Source organism: Paramormyrops kingsleyae, chromosome 3 (assembly GCF_048594095.1).
Source record: "Paramormyrops kingsleyae isolate MSU_618 chromosome 3, PKINGS_0.4, whole genome shotgun sequence".
Lineage (NCBI taxonomy): Eukaryota > Metazoa > Chordata > Actinopteri > Osteoglossiformes > Mormyridae > Paramormyrops > Paramormyrops kingsleyae.
The window spans coordinates 40,701,421-40,716,208 of NC_132799.1; the positions used below are offsets into that span (position 1 = coordinate 40,701,421).

At 41.2% G+C, this 14,788-nt stretch overlaps 1 protein-coding gene across 1 annotated transcript in view; it reads right to left on the reverse strand.

Annotated features, from left to right (window-relative positions):
• The window catches only part of camk1da (calcium/calmodulin-dependent protein kinase 1Da), an 86,211-nt gene that overhangs the window by 70,592 nt on the left and 831 nt on the right, over positions 1–14,788 (reverse strand). The window lies entirely within an intron of this gene.

A 14,788-nucleotide genomic window follows, 5' to 3' on the forward strand; every position in this document is an offset into this window, starting at 1 on the left:
TTTTCGTTGAACAGACTATTGATTAGACAACAACTTAGCCTTGAACGAAGCTGTTGGGGTAGCCGGTGCGACATCCATGTCTCATTTACATGAACTGGTAGGGCCGTTATGCGGTATACAACTGGACAACGCCCTCTCCCCTTCCCTTCATTACAATTGCCGGTCCACTCCCCACTACTGACAACCTTAATCCCGATCATGGGAACATGCACATCGACCACACGAACTAATACCTAAGATAAGGACATAAACTAAATAAACAGGAGGCAAACTTTAAACATCACGGAACACTCTAATAAAGACAAAACCAAGACATAATTAACAATTGAACACCGAGGCATGCTGGGAAATTCCTGACGTCATACACCGACCGCAATCGGATCGCCACAGTATATTCCCGTTATCATTTAAGGTGTTTTACAGTATTTTTTATTGCATTTTTAAAAAATTGTACAGTCAAACAATATATTAAATACAGAAATATTTTGTATTTACATTTACAGTTCTTTTTCTATATTTGACACGGTATTTTACCTGATTGTTTTTTACGGTATTTTTCTGTCGCCATTTAAGGTATTTTTACCGTATTTTTACAGGCATTTTTTACAGTGATAAGGACAATTTAAAGATTAAGCAGAGCATGCAGAGTGAAAGGAAGTGGCGTTGGAGACACCATTGGGCACGGATTTCTATGCCACATCCCACAAAGGAGAAGCGTGCCATCGAGGGGGAAGACATAACCAGACATGCATTTTATTTGGTGAGTGACAGGAGTGAGGGCACTCTAGGAACCAATCAGTTTTCAGCTGGAGCCAATGCGACTGTGACTCTGCCCTGTATTCACCTCTGGTCATGTTTCAGAGACCTCAAAAAATACACAGGCTTTTTGAACCTGTCTTCCAAATGACATCATTGATCCTAGTGTTGGTTACGCTGTGAATTCCTCCAAAATATTGGCATTTCGGTTACCGTCAGCGCTGTATACTCAAGCTGTGTTCACCAGCACGAGTTAAATTCAAAAGTGTCCAGTTCAGACTCCTGAACCTTGCCAACAGTCCTAAAAGAAAAATACTCTCTACGAACAGCATTATTCCATAATAAATGATCATGCCGAAGAATGGGGTTTCATATGGTAATTACCTGTGAAGATTCAAAGGCCCCATAAGGATCCTGCTATTGTGTGTATTTACTTCCCCTGATTGGTTATGTGTGCGTGTAATCGGGTCCTTTTATCAGGAAACTGGGTGGTTAGCTTGGCAAGATTTTGCTTCCACAGCAGAGAGATCCCTCAAGCTGTGTTACTACAATGTCACTTACCTGAATCCACCCCCCCCCACCACCACCACCGCCACCACCACCATACACGCACTGGGGTGGCGTCAGTTTCCCATAATGCCACAACTTACGTCATGAGAGGAAACTGAGTGAAACCGTCTCTTGAAGCAAAGAGGAACACAGTTATTCCTCACTGTCTGTGTGGGTGGTTTTGGAAGGTAAGCAGACCTCGCCACTTCTCTAAATGTTGCTCGTTAGATCAGAGATTGATGATGTGAGAAAATGTGGATTAAAAGGGCTGGTTAAATGGTCGCCTCGTCGCTGAGAGCTGAGCCCAGCGCGCCGGTGTGGGGGTGGCTGGTCAGCTGCCTGCTGGACTGACAGACCGACAGGTTTATGCTAGACAGTCTCGGAGCACGGTTCAAATATTCCTCATCTGCACTAAAGTCGTCCTGCTGTTTTGATCTGTTTCTGCTCCATGAGCGGCAGGTCTCATCTGAAATGGTGGCCAGAAGTGGTTGTTTCCTCCTTGGATACAGTGACCAAAGCTGAGGCATGTTCTCTGCAAATACAGTGGCCCGTTGTACTTCAACAGCAAAGACCAGAAACCACTGAAGAACCAGACACGTGCATACACACACACACACACACACACACACACACAGGTTTGTAATTATATCTTTGTGGGGACTCTCCATTCATTTCCATGGGGAAAACTCTAATCTCCAATCCCAATGACCTTAATCCCAGCAATGACAATCTTAAATGTTAGCTTAATATAATAGGTACCGTTCTGGGGTGTTACTCAGTGTTCTGGAAACTATTGCATGGGCCGTGATTTTTATATAAAAAAGACATAGAAAGTGGACAGAAGAACAGCAGCCCTGATTCTACATTTATAATGAAATGTCACATGGTCTCCAGCTGCCTGCTGCTGTTAGCACGGCCCTCTTCATTCAGTTGCAGGGGTGTGTATTTATTTATTTTTATTATTTCCCCACAATGTAATAAAAACCTATTTTTACATCTTGTGGGGACATTGTTTCAGTCTCCACAAGCATAACCTCAGTTTTCTAAAAATCTATGAAAGCAAATCAGAAACCTAAAAATGCCCAAAATCTTGTATTGTGTTAGGTTACTTATGGCAAAGGTCAGGGTTGGGTAAGGGTTAAGTATTGAACCTCATGAGCTCCAGTAAATACCAAAAAACACATGGCACCGGAACCCTTCCATCAAAGCACAGAGATACAGAATTGCGTGCACTGAGCATTTCTGGGGATCAAGCCTTAATATATCCTTACAGATCGATCCAGATTTTCATCAGGTTGCTGCTTTGTAAGGGATATACAAAATTTCAGAACACTCAAAACGTCTGAGTTCACATTTCATGTTGCTGTAAAATCATACAAAATCATAAAGATCCCTTTGGATTGAATGGGTGAAATCCAGTGTGAGTTTATTCTTGGAGTCAGGTCTTTGTGTGAGGAAAGGTCTACTCCTATTCAGGTGTCAAAATCAGACAAAATCCATTGGTGATTGATTTACACCTGGGGCGGCAGGTAATGGGATTCCCCAACGGAATAATGACTTAAATACAGGTGGTGGAGAGAAGGGCTTGAATGCAAACCAGCTGCCCTGTGAGCCTCTGGTTCCAGCCTGTACCAACAGAGTGCCACAGATGCTGGGCCGCTCACGGCTCGCCTGGGGGCCTGCAGGGTTGCTGTGTCAGAGCCTAAGATTATCACACCCCCTCACACAGTTTCACTGCCACATGGTGACCCACCCATCTCAAATCTGAAGACAGAACAGGAATAAATCACAGGCTCACACTGATTTATCAGACGCTTATATTCAAAGCAACGTTAAATAAAGATCAGAGAGATGGGGCAGCCAGTGTCCTTGCTGAAAGGCCCCTTTGAGTGCTACACACCACTCAAACACTACAAAGCTTATTCAAGACAGAAGAACAAAAAGTTCCAGACTGGTCAATAAAAAGCAGAGGTGTAAAGAGTACCTGAAAACCATACTTGAGTAAGAGTACAGATACCTTACTGTATAAATTACTCCATTACAAGTTACAAGTCACCAATTCCAATAAGACTTGAGTAAAAGTCGTAAAGTATCCAATTTTAAAAGAACTTAAGTATTTTACTCGTACTGAATGTAGGCTCAAAGAACACCAAGAAATGTGGAAAACAAGGAACTATTTATTTATGAGGCTTTATTTCCTAATATAGACATTAAATTGAACACCTCAATGTTTCAAAATGGCAGAAGAAGAAAATAGAACAAAAAGTCAGTCTCAGTCAAACTCAAATGTTCAAAAAAAAAAGGTAAAACAATAAAAAAAACTAATAAAAAAACAAATTCAGAGCTGACTTTAATGGTGTTTTAAGGGCAATTCTTAAGGGCAATTCTTAAGGGCATTTCAAGCAAAAATGGAGCACTCATATTAATAAAATAATGACTTGAATTACACCATGATAATTATCAATATCGTTTGATATGATCATGATAAAAATATTTTTGCTATATCGCACAGCCTTAATGGATGCTACCACAGTGGCTTTGCTAACTAGCTAATAACTAGTAACCCATAGGAAGCAAGCTGAACAGTCGTTTGAGCAGACAGTAATATCTGATGACGCACAAAGTCTTTAAGTGTCAAGTCTTGTTAACTACATGGAAGCTATATTATCAGCAAGAAGGTCTTTACCTAGTTACCATAGTTTTGGTAGTGAGTCGGCTAGATAGTCAGCTAACTGATGGAAACGTTTAACCAGCAGCAAAACAACCACAAACAACCATGCGGGTCCCACAGTAAAATCTTTGTGCAGTAATTGACAGTCAATAGTGTGTCTAGCAGAAACATTAACAAACAAAATAATAGATAGCACTGTTATTACACTGGGACACTAAAGATGTTTAACTTAATGACAGGTACTACAACGATTCCGTTCTGCGAGTTCGCTTTGGCTTCCGCTTTAAGACGTGTTGGACAAGGCCGTGGCTTTCGCGGTACGAATGGGCCGGGTTGGATGTGGGCGGGGTTGGATGTCCAACCCCGCCCTCCTGCAGGCTGCAGCCAGACATACTTGACGAAATTAGCCGTGGTAGATAAAGATCCCGACTTGTTGCATGCAATCACAATGTAGCGAGTAACGGTAAGCGTCCGTTCAAATGTAGTGGAGTAAAGAGTACATATATTCAGTCACAAATGTAGTGGAGTAGAGAGTAAAAGTTGCTTATATTTTTGATACTCAGTACAAGTACAAAGTAGCCAAAAAAATACTTAAGTACAGTAACGAAGTCCATTTACTCAAGTACTTTACACCACTGATAAAAAGGATATTGTTATTTTAAGACTCATTTGAGATCTATTTGAAAATTTAATACAATGGTGCCTGCAGTTCACAAATACAATCCGTTCCAGGAAAGTGATCGCGAACCAATTTGTACGCGAACCAAGGCAATTTTTCCCATAAGAAAGCATTGAAATTCGATTCATTCGTTCACAAGCCTACCAAATAATATTTTTTTGCTAATTTATTTTCTGGTTTTTAATAGTAAAAACTAAAGAAAAACACAATATTATGGAAGTAAATTAATGACAAAAGTCGTTGATGAAAAAAAACACGTTGAATTACACTTATCGAAAAAAAACGCATTGCATTAATGACGCTTTGAATTTTTGGGGACTGTAATTTAATATGTGCATACATTTAAACATTGAATATTTCAACTAAAAATATTTCAATTGTAATTTCATTGCTTAAATATTCAGTACAAAAATATTCGGCTTCCAAAATTCAGTTCCAAAAGATACGTATTTTAAAGTGCATTCAATTCAACCACATGAATACAGTTAATTTAATTTCGCCTCAAAATAAATTTCAAAAGAACAAATTCAGTTGAAAATATTCCATGTGTTTTATTCGCGTCTTTATTATTCAAGCAGTAACATTCAGTCCTCTTATTTCTGCTTTACAATATTCAGTCCCGTTATTTTCGCTGTTTCAAATAGTGGTTCAGTGGTTTAAAATACGATCCGAAATTCAACCCTCTACATCCGGGACTAGCAGGATGAGCCATAGATTGCCGATAGAGTTCTCTTCTGGAACCGTGATCAAAATGGAGCAAGCAATCAGTACAAGTACTGATTGACTTGGCAGCAGATTTTTGTTGATTGTGTTATTTATGTTTCTTGTCGTTTACTGGTCAAGCAAGATAAGTTTGGTGATAATTAATGCAGCTAGCGAATTACTTACATAAAAACCTACTAGTTGGGGTTGCAATAAGTTATCGTATTGACCAGTAAATGACAAGAAACATAAATAACACAATCAACAAAAATTTGCTGCAAAGATCCTCGCATGTATTCAACGTATGTAAATATTCCACCGCGTGCATCTTGCAGTTCGGCATCTGACAACTTTGTGTTTCCTGTCTGTGTATTTGGGTTCGGTGCTTGTTGGTTGCCTGTTGTAGTCCTTCTATTTACAATTGCATGCGGGGCATGCTGGGACATGCGCCCCACCGGTGCTACACTAGTAGAACAAATTTAGTACGCGAACCAATACATTTTTTTCACTAAATTTTTGGTCCAGAACCAAATTCTTTGTAGACCACAGTGTTTGTGAACCGCAGGCACCACTGTATAACGTAAATTTCTATGAGGTCCTAACATTAGTGGAAGGACTGTAAGCAATACAAGGAAACCCCACAATACTTTTAGAAAACTCTCATTCACTTAGATCTGGTCATGAACTGGCCTTTGAGCAGGTCTCATCTATGGCCTTATAGAAACCCCTGTGAAAGTGCTTTGAGGACAGGGTCCTCATAAGACAGAGTGACTGCACAGATCAATCCACATACAGGTCCTTACAACCTGAGTAAAGCAGCAATCAGGAAGTCCACAATGGATGTTGTGGCAACAGTTCCCACAATGCAATGGGGTTTTAATTAAATAGTTTAATATACACAGACAGTGTTGTTAATGCTTTTGTTATTGCAGCATGGAATGTGGTAGGAGCTTGAATGCTGAGGACATTGAGGATTTGAGGCAAGATGACCACGAGTTGGCCTTCCACTAGGGGGTGTTGTTATATCAGACATGCCTTGGAGTTGGTGCTGGTATTGGTGCTGGCTGGTTCTTGCTTGGTGCCTTTTGAAAACCTGCCCACATTTCGACTGGTTTCCAAAAAGATTGGGATGCATTCTCTCTCTATTGCCTGTATCCACTTCTGTGGAGTTTATTCTTCCTTGCTGTTTTACAGCTGTCCTTCTAAGGATCACGTAATAAAACAGTCTGCTAAAAACTTTGCTGTCTGCCTCGTGATCTGTTCACCACTTGAGCACCAAAATATTTTGTTTATTTAACCTGCGACATGTTTAGGATTTATTATTAAATCTGGCCAGCAGATCAGTCTTTCATTTTCCACAGAATTAAAAAAAAAACAATCTAACGTTATTCTGCTAATAAGCTGGCAAGCTGTTTCACTCCCAGCACCAGTGATATTAAAGGAAACTATATTGGTTATGGATTGAATTTTCTGGCTATGTAGAAGGTTTGGATGTGTTAGCCCATCCCACTTTCACTGATGCTACGGTTCCAAATTCTGAGACCAGCTTTCAGTGATGTCCTGCTGGAGCCATTTTTTCTGGCCCAGGGTCAGTATTTTTGTAGTGGAAATGTGCAGAACTAGTTCCAGATTGGGAAAAAGTCCAGCGGCAGCGGCTCCGGCTGTGGCTCTGGCAGCAGCTCCGGCACCGTGTTGGTGGAAACGAGGCAAAAGTAAGCTATAGAGATCATAATCCTATACTGACAAAAGCAAACCCCCAAGAGACTAGCCTCCCTACCCTCCTCAGATATCAGCCACATGCCAAGCAGCTGTCCACTGGTCCCTATGGCCCAGGGAGGGATGTCCTGCATATTGCAGTGTCCTGCCCTGTGCCGCGTCACCAGGTTCAAGGTCAGAGAGCATCAGGCAGCAAGCAAGTGCTCTGCAGGCACTCTGGAGATCTGGCATTGGGGGTTGATGATTATGTGAATTAAGCATCATGCAGGCAGAAGTATGGCATCTATCTGAAGAGTAAGGCATTCTTGGGGCAAAGGGTTAAAAGCATTCAAATAGCTTAGCCTTGTGAATCTTAAACCACAAAACATCACTGCTGCTAGTAATGTAAAGAGTATAAACACTTGCCTTTAGAGTCTTCTCGTACAAATCAGAACAGAGACTTCTTGTAATTTAATGAAGAAGTTTTTGGCTCGGACTGTGAGTTTTCTCTGTACGAGTAGGAAATCGTTGCGCAATATGACATAATTACTTATGTCACTTAGTTCCTCCATTTAAGGTTCACTGTATGAACAGTACATGGAATCCACAGGTCAGCATGACCATTTTCAACAGAAACAACCTATGATTTCATGGCACAGCTAGACTAACACCCCTGTGTAAACGTATATCTAAGAGTGCTAGTATTGATTACAACAGGGCACATTGGTCTGTACAATTAGACACTCCTGCAATGACCCAAGGTACAAGGGAAGGATGATTTGAGTGAGCCAGACGAAGGATCAGTTAAGAACAGTAAGCACTCTCACAGTCATGTCTCTTTGCCAAGCAGAATCTTTAATGTCATGGCTACCTCTACACCAATCACAGCCGTTAAGGTGTTGACCATCTCTCCACCAATCAGGATTGTGGTAGTTACATGCACCAGTCCATCGACCCACACCCGCACAGTGTACAATTCGAAGCTGTGAAAGTGGGAAGGGGGTATAGGAAAATAAAGTCATACATAGGCTTGTTGCGATAAACGATAAATCAATTAATTGCACGATAATTAAAATGAGGTTGATAATTTTTCCGGCCACGATAATTTTCATTTGCATGCTTGTTTGTTTTCCTCGTGTCTCTCTCTACCAAATGGGAATATCGGCTCTTTTTAGCAAACCGGCTCATTTGGCTCAGCTCACCAAGAAGTGCCGGCTCTTTCTTTTTTAAAAAACCCGTTCCTCTCTTCGTTTAACCTGATGCTGATTGGCGTGACCTGATTTGAGCTTGTGGGCGGGCTTTTTCCGGCCACTGTCATCCTTAATGTTTAGGCAGCTCAAAACCTGGACAAGTCTATAAACATTAATAAAACGGCCCTTGAACAGGAGCCGGCTCCCATCGTTCATTAAAAAGAGTCGGCTCAAAGAGCCATCTCGTTCGCGAACGACACATCACTAGTAATGAGGCGTGAACTCTCGTGTCAGTGGGCTCTTTGCACGTCAGCGTTCATGGAAATGTGGCTCACTCATTTCCGGTCTGTGAAAAGTGACATTGGTTTATACGTGCCGTTTACAGGACTTGCCCAAACTTATGATCAACGACATACATCACTTTTGCAAATCCTTCTCCAAAGTACCAACAAGTAAATTAGAGAAGGGCTTTAAGATGTTTGCCTTGTCTTACATCCACGGATACGAAGGGTAGTCTTATTCGTTCAACTTTGTGGTTGGCGTTAGCTATAGCTCACGCTAATAGACGTTACTCCCGGACAGTGATAGTGTATGCATGTGGCAATGAAATAACTATGAACATCCCCAGTCATTCTAGCGGAGAATGTTTACCTAAGTATGTTCTATATGTGCTTAAGTACACATTGCGTTAATCTGTGTTTGCTATTCTTAGTGTCAAACAGAAACACGGGAACAGGAGAGGTTGCTGCTTCAGATCCATGAAGAAGCATGACAAACATCATAGTGTAATTAAAGCTGTTCAGTATTCAGATTTGTGTTATATAGACTCATCAAAGCTTATGATAAACCGCCATAAAACGAGCCACGGAGATGCTGCAGTGAATGCTTTCAGACAATGTTGTGAAAATACGCTGTATAAATAAAATTGAATATTTAGGTACAGTATTGTACTGTATTATATAGCGTATTTTAATTATACACAGTTCAGTAATTTAATTTGTACAGTACTGTAATTTGAAAAGCGTTTGAAACGGTTGTACTATATTTTGCAATCAAAATTAGTGACGCTGTCCGTTTTATTACCTAATATTCATGTAAGAAATATACATGTGTCAGTTAGTCTGAGACATGAAGAAGAAAAAATCGGTTATGATGATCATCCGATTATAATTATCGATTTCGGCCTGGCAGACGCGTTCACTATAAGCGGTAAAGTAAAATGTGGCAATAAATTACATGAAATGTGAGTATAAATATGTTGGATTTGCCGAATTTCCCAGAGGTGTGCGTGGAAACTTAAAACTCGATTGTATTTTGAGGATGTGGTGCACTTAGGAAATTATTATTATTGTTTTTTTAGCTTCTGAAACACAAGTTTATCCTTTCTTGTGCTCATAGTTACTTCAGTATTTCACACTGGCGGATATGGCGTCACTGCAATATTATTGTTTATCGCAATAATTCCTGGGACAATTTATCGTCCAGCAAAATTTGTTATCGTGACAGGCCTAGTCATACACACAGCCTCTCCCCAACCTCAGCATCCCTCCCAAGCACTGAGATGTAAAGCTGTAAAGGCGTGTCAAAGACACACCCAGGCAGATGCAAGCAGGCTACTCAATTAGGGCATTGGGACATCAAAGCAGGATGACTGTATGATACGGCCCTAAAAAACAACTAGTGGCTTTTTAGATCTTCCTGTTTTAGTGGACATTCAAATAAAATAAGGCTTAAATAAAATCGCATTTGAATTCATTTATACTCCACAGCAAATGGCCACAATAATTAAGAGTCATTTAGGATCAGGTCAGGGTTGTTGGTTTCTGCTCGTGCTGTGTGTTGGGAGACAAGCCTGGAGGCTCATGGCTCACCAACGGCACTTACGGAGTGTGGACAGGGCTGGGCCCCAAGGCTGGGGCCAGTGCATGTGACACAGCAGCGACCTGTAACCTCAGGGAAATAAGCTCACTCAGGCAAACAGTCTTTATACTAAACAGTCAATATGCTAAACAGTGCTTTTCCAATAGGCTTCCATCACTCCCAGATAGCCCCCCCCCCAACCCCGGATAAGCTAGCCACAACAAGTGCCAGCCCATTTCTAAAGATAAACTTCTGGTCAGTGATTTGCCCTTTTTGTCTAAACTGAAATCACATTTAAGGAACTAGTTACTTTAACTCACTTCATTTTTGTTTTTAATGTGGAACCAAAGTGAACTACATATACTGCCAGCTAAAGGCAGGAAGTAATATCAAATGACTGAGAGCCTGAATAAGCATCTAGCTTGCTAACCAGATGTCACATATAAGAGCATCCAAATGAAACAAATATATTCCTGTGAATCTATATTCAAACAATAAACAGGGAAAGACCTAGGAAACTGTTCAAATTATACTGATTCTGTAATTATTATTATATATTCTATCCATCCACCATCCATCCATCTTCAATATTTACTGGCATAGGGTCTGAGTAAGCCCAGCCCATGTCCTAGAAATAAAAAGCAGGGACCACCCTAGACATAATACCAGTCCATCACAGGATAGCTGTTATATATACAGTGTTCATGTAATATGTATTATGTTTAATAAATTATTTGAAAGATTGTTTGATGGATTGATTGTTATGAGTTAGCACAGTAAAAAGGGAAGGTGGGTAAACCAGTAATCAAAATGCAATGCAGGATAATTAATATTTAATACTGGGAAGAAGTCAGATTCACTGCCTGAAGCTAAAGGTTAACTTTTCACCAAGGTTAAGCTAAAAGGTCAAATTAGGTGTTTTAAGCAAGAAACTCAGCCTCATAATTTGCAAACTGCAGTCATCTCAGTGATTCAAGCTTGAAGAAGAACAGAGCTAGTACTGAACTTTTCGTCAAGGGCCAGGTCAAAGGTCAGACTGTGTGTTCTAAGAGGACAAGTCGTTTAGCCTTGTTGTTAACAGAGAATGAGAAAGTATCTTAGCTCCACTCACTCCCCTGAAAGATAGACATTTCAGGAGGGTCCTTCTAGACTTGCATCACCAGGGTGAAGTTCCTTCAGTGTTTTTCGACAACAGCCCAGCTGGGAGGCTAGTTAAGCCACACCCCTTGAACAGCAAACAGCCATGTACCCTGCAGGAGGCATGCCCCGCAGGCCAAGCTGTGCCATGCAGGTCCGCGCTGGGGGGGGCAAGAAATGCACTGGGGTCTGATTATTCAGAGAATGGAGGAGGGCTCATACACATACACACACACACGCACACACACACACACACACACACACGTGTATTAAGGATAAAGACAGCCAGACCCACACACTGTACATACAGGGAGAGCATCATATGCTGCATTTTGACTGCCAACCCATTTGGGATGCCCCCCTTAAGGTCTCTCCGCACTGCCGCCACTGTCAATTGGGCTTGTACTTCACGCCCTTGACGGGGCAGCCTCCCTCACCGTAACTGGCACACGCCTCATAGCAGGACGCCTGCACAGCCCGTCGGCGGTGATTAGTGAGCATAGCGGTAGCCCAGGAACACCATGCTTCAAGGGAAGCCATTAGCAACAATCTGCAGTTTAATCTTTTTTGTTGTTTATAATTGTGTGCTTCTTTTTTGTGTGGCTGCTTTCAGATGCTGGTAAAGATAGCCGATAAAGCCTGAGGAAATGCCCTGTGGTTATACAGGCACTTACATCGTGTGATATAGCCTTCCTGTGCACAGCTTGCATTTGGGAGGCCACAACAATGTATTTCATTATGAATGAATGAACTGGCGTTCTTCTAAATCACAGCCCTTAGCCCCACACCGTTTTCATAGATGGAAATTAGCTGGTTTGATATGCACAGAGATCACCAACACCCCCGCAGCGGAATATTCAGCCTGCCGATACACATCAGCCGCATATAAATCATTATTATTACTTGACATCAAGTCAAAGTCGACTTCTGTATTAATCAAACTACTTAGATAAATAAAATCAGTGTATTTGAGACAGTGCAAGACAGAAGACAGTGCAGTATGGGAATTTTAGTTGCCCCAAAGCGCTTGACAAGGGTGAGTGGTAATCCATTATAACATCATTTATGCAGAATGGTACACAAAACAGGGAAATGGTGAAGAAAGAAAGAAATAAAAAACTCACAAGTAGGGAGAAAAAAACACTGCATATGCTCGCTCACTCATACACATAGGGGCAGTGGAGGCCTAATGGGTAGGGAAGCGCACTTCTAATTGAAAGGTTGCTGGTTCAAATCCCCAATCATCAAAGTACCACTAAGGTACCCTGAGCAAGGTACCACCCTCAAGCACTGCTCCCTGGGCACTGAACTAGATGCTGCATATTGGTTAAATGCAGAGGACACATTTCATTGTTGTGTGGTGTGTCAACAATGATTACCTCAGTCCCTTAACAAAATCAGATTTTGGGCAAATATATTAGCTGTAACAAATGTAACCAAAATAATTAGTATAACTTATGTTTCAATGTGAAAATTTTAACCACCTCAAAGAAATAATCGCCCTTCACCCCGAGTATCTGTAAACAAAGCAGTTTTATGGACGATCAGCTCTGCCGCAGCTTGCCAGCCATGCAGATATTGATCCTGAACCTGTAAGAGTGGACACGCCCTCTCCCCTGTTTACTGGAGGGATCCCCTGGTGGTCCCCTTCTGCCACTATCCAAATTCAAAATTATACCCCAATCCAAATTTAAAAGTGGCCATTTTTTTCCCCCCAAAGATAGTGCTCTGCTATTTTGTGCCTCAAAGTCAGCCATGACTGGGAGGAATAGCCGTCTGGCAGAGGCTCTCTTATAAACCCTGGAGTAAATAAGAGTTATAAAAAAAAACTGTTTGTGTCTGAAAATAATATGAGGATTTGCAACTGACTGGGGCCAGAGCAGAAGGCCCCCTTAATAAAACTAGGATGTACCTCTGGGTTTGAACCTCTACCCAAGCCATCAAGACCTGGAAGGAACACTGACAAGGGAATCACGGCAGCCAATCAGAAGCCAGTCAGCCGGGAACTCATTTGTATGTGTTAAAACAGTACCCAACTTTTCGTACCCTCCATTTTTATCCAAAATTGGAGGACAGCTTAAGTTTTATCCAAAGCAATTTAGGATTTATACATCTTGGCATTTCCTAAAGTAAAAATTCAGTACCTTTCCCATGATTCTGCCAGGGATTTAAACCACCAACCTTTAGGTTGCAAAGCCATGCAACCACCATACTACCTGCAGACCTTAGAAGAAAAATTATGATCTGAACTCACTGGTTAAATACAATGCAATGGCCTATCGAAAGAGAGGCTTTTCCTATACTTAGCAAGTAAGATCACTAATCAATTTCCATTCACTGCTTTATGTAAATGGATAGCATTTAACCACAGATATATATAGGAGCTGCCCAGTAATCCTGACTGGTTATGTTGGCCTGAGTTGCCACAACTCATCCGGGTCATCCCCCCTCTCAAATTATAACAAGAAGGCAGGAAAGGTCCCCAGGGCAGGGTGAGTACACATCTGTCACAGCAAAAAAAAATGGCACATATGCTTACTCCTGAAAACACTCCTGTTGGAACACAAACCAGCATTTTACTTATGCCAGCAGAGTCAGTCACCCATTCGTCAAATTACTTCATAGGATGGAGTTAGCCCCCCACTGGTACTCTATTAACAAACAATGGCACAACCAAAACTAGATGACATTACACAATAACGCACAGCGTTTTCCACAAAATTAACACGTCCGATTATGTTGTCGTTGTTGCTATTATTATTATGCAACATGTGAAGCTAGAGATCCGTTTATTCTGGAAAGCTTGTTAATCTCAGTCCTTTAATCCTAGTCTGTCCCTGATTCGCGTACCCCCCTGCTAATATCACTCTGTTTGTCACAGACGACTTCAGTTACAGAGCATGATTAAAAATGTATATCATAGACCACATTTCCCTTTATGAATATTTAGCACCGAATAAATACAAAAGAATCCCATTTTATACTATTCAATGCACTCGCTGTTGTATGTGCAGGTCAGGTAGTCTGCCTTACGATAAATTGGCAGAAAGAAAAAAATGTACATTATAAACTGCAGGTAATTCGGAACGCATAACTGCATGCATAGCGATGTAAGTCATATTACTTGGTAGAAGGTCGACGACTTAATTAGTTCAATCCTATTTCTCTGCGGAAGAAAGGTTGTCGCGATGGGCAAGAAAAATAATCCGACAGGTCTCGGGGGTTCATTTATTAAATATAGTACAGTATCAGAATATGGTACAATGGGAACACATTTTGATGGTAAGTTCTTAATGTATTCGACTTAACAGTCCACCGAAAATACCGGGTATATACTAACGAGGCATTTTGAGTCATTTATTAACCCGTGCCGTCAACCTTGAAGTAATCTGGGACGTTTCCCCATTTCAGATCTCTATGTGTTAATATATGTACCTTTTTAGGTGTACGTGAAATAAAGTATGAAACCGATGGCAGCCGGGTCAGTGTGATGATCCCGGTTTTAACGCGTTTACACAGATGGACATCATCGCTCATTCATCCCCACTT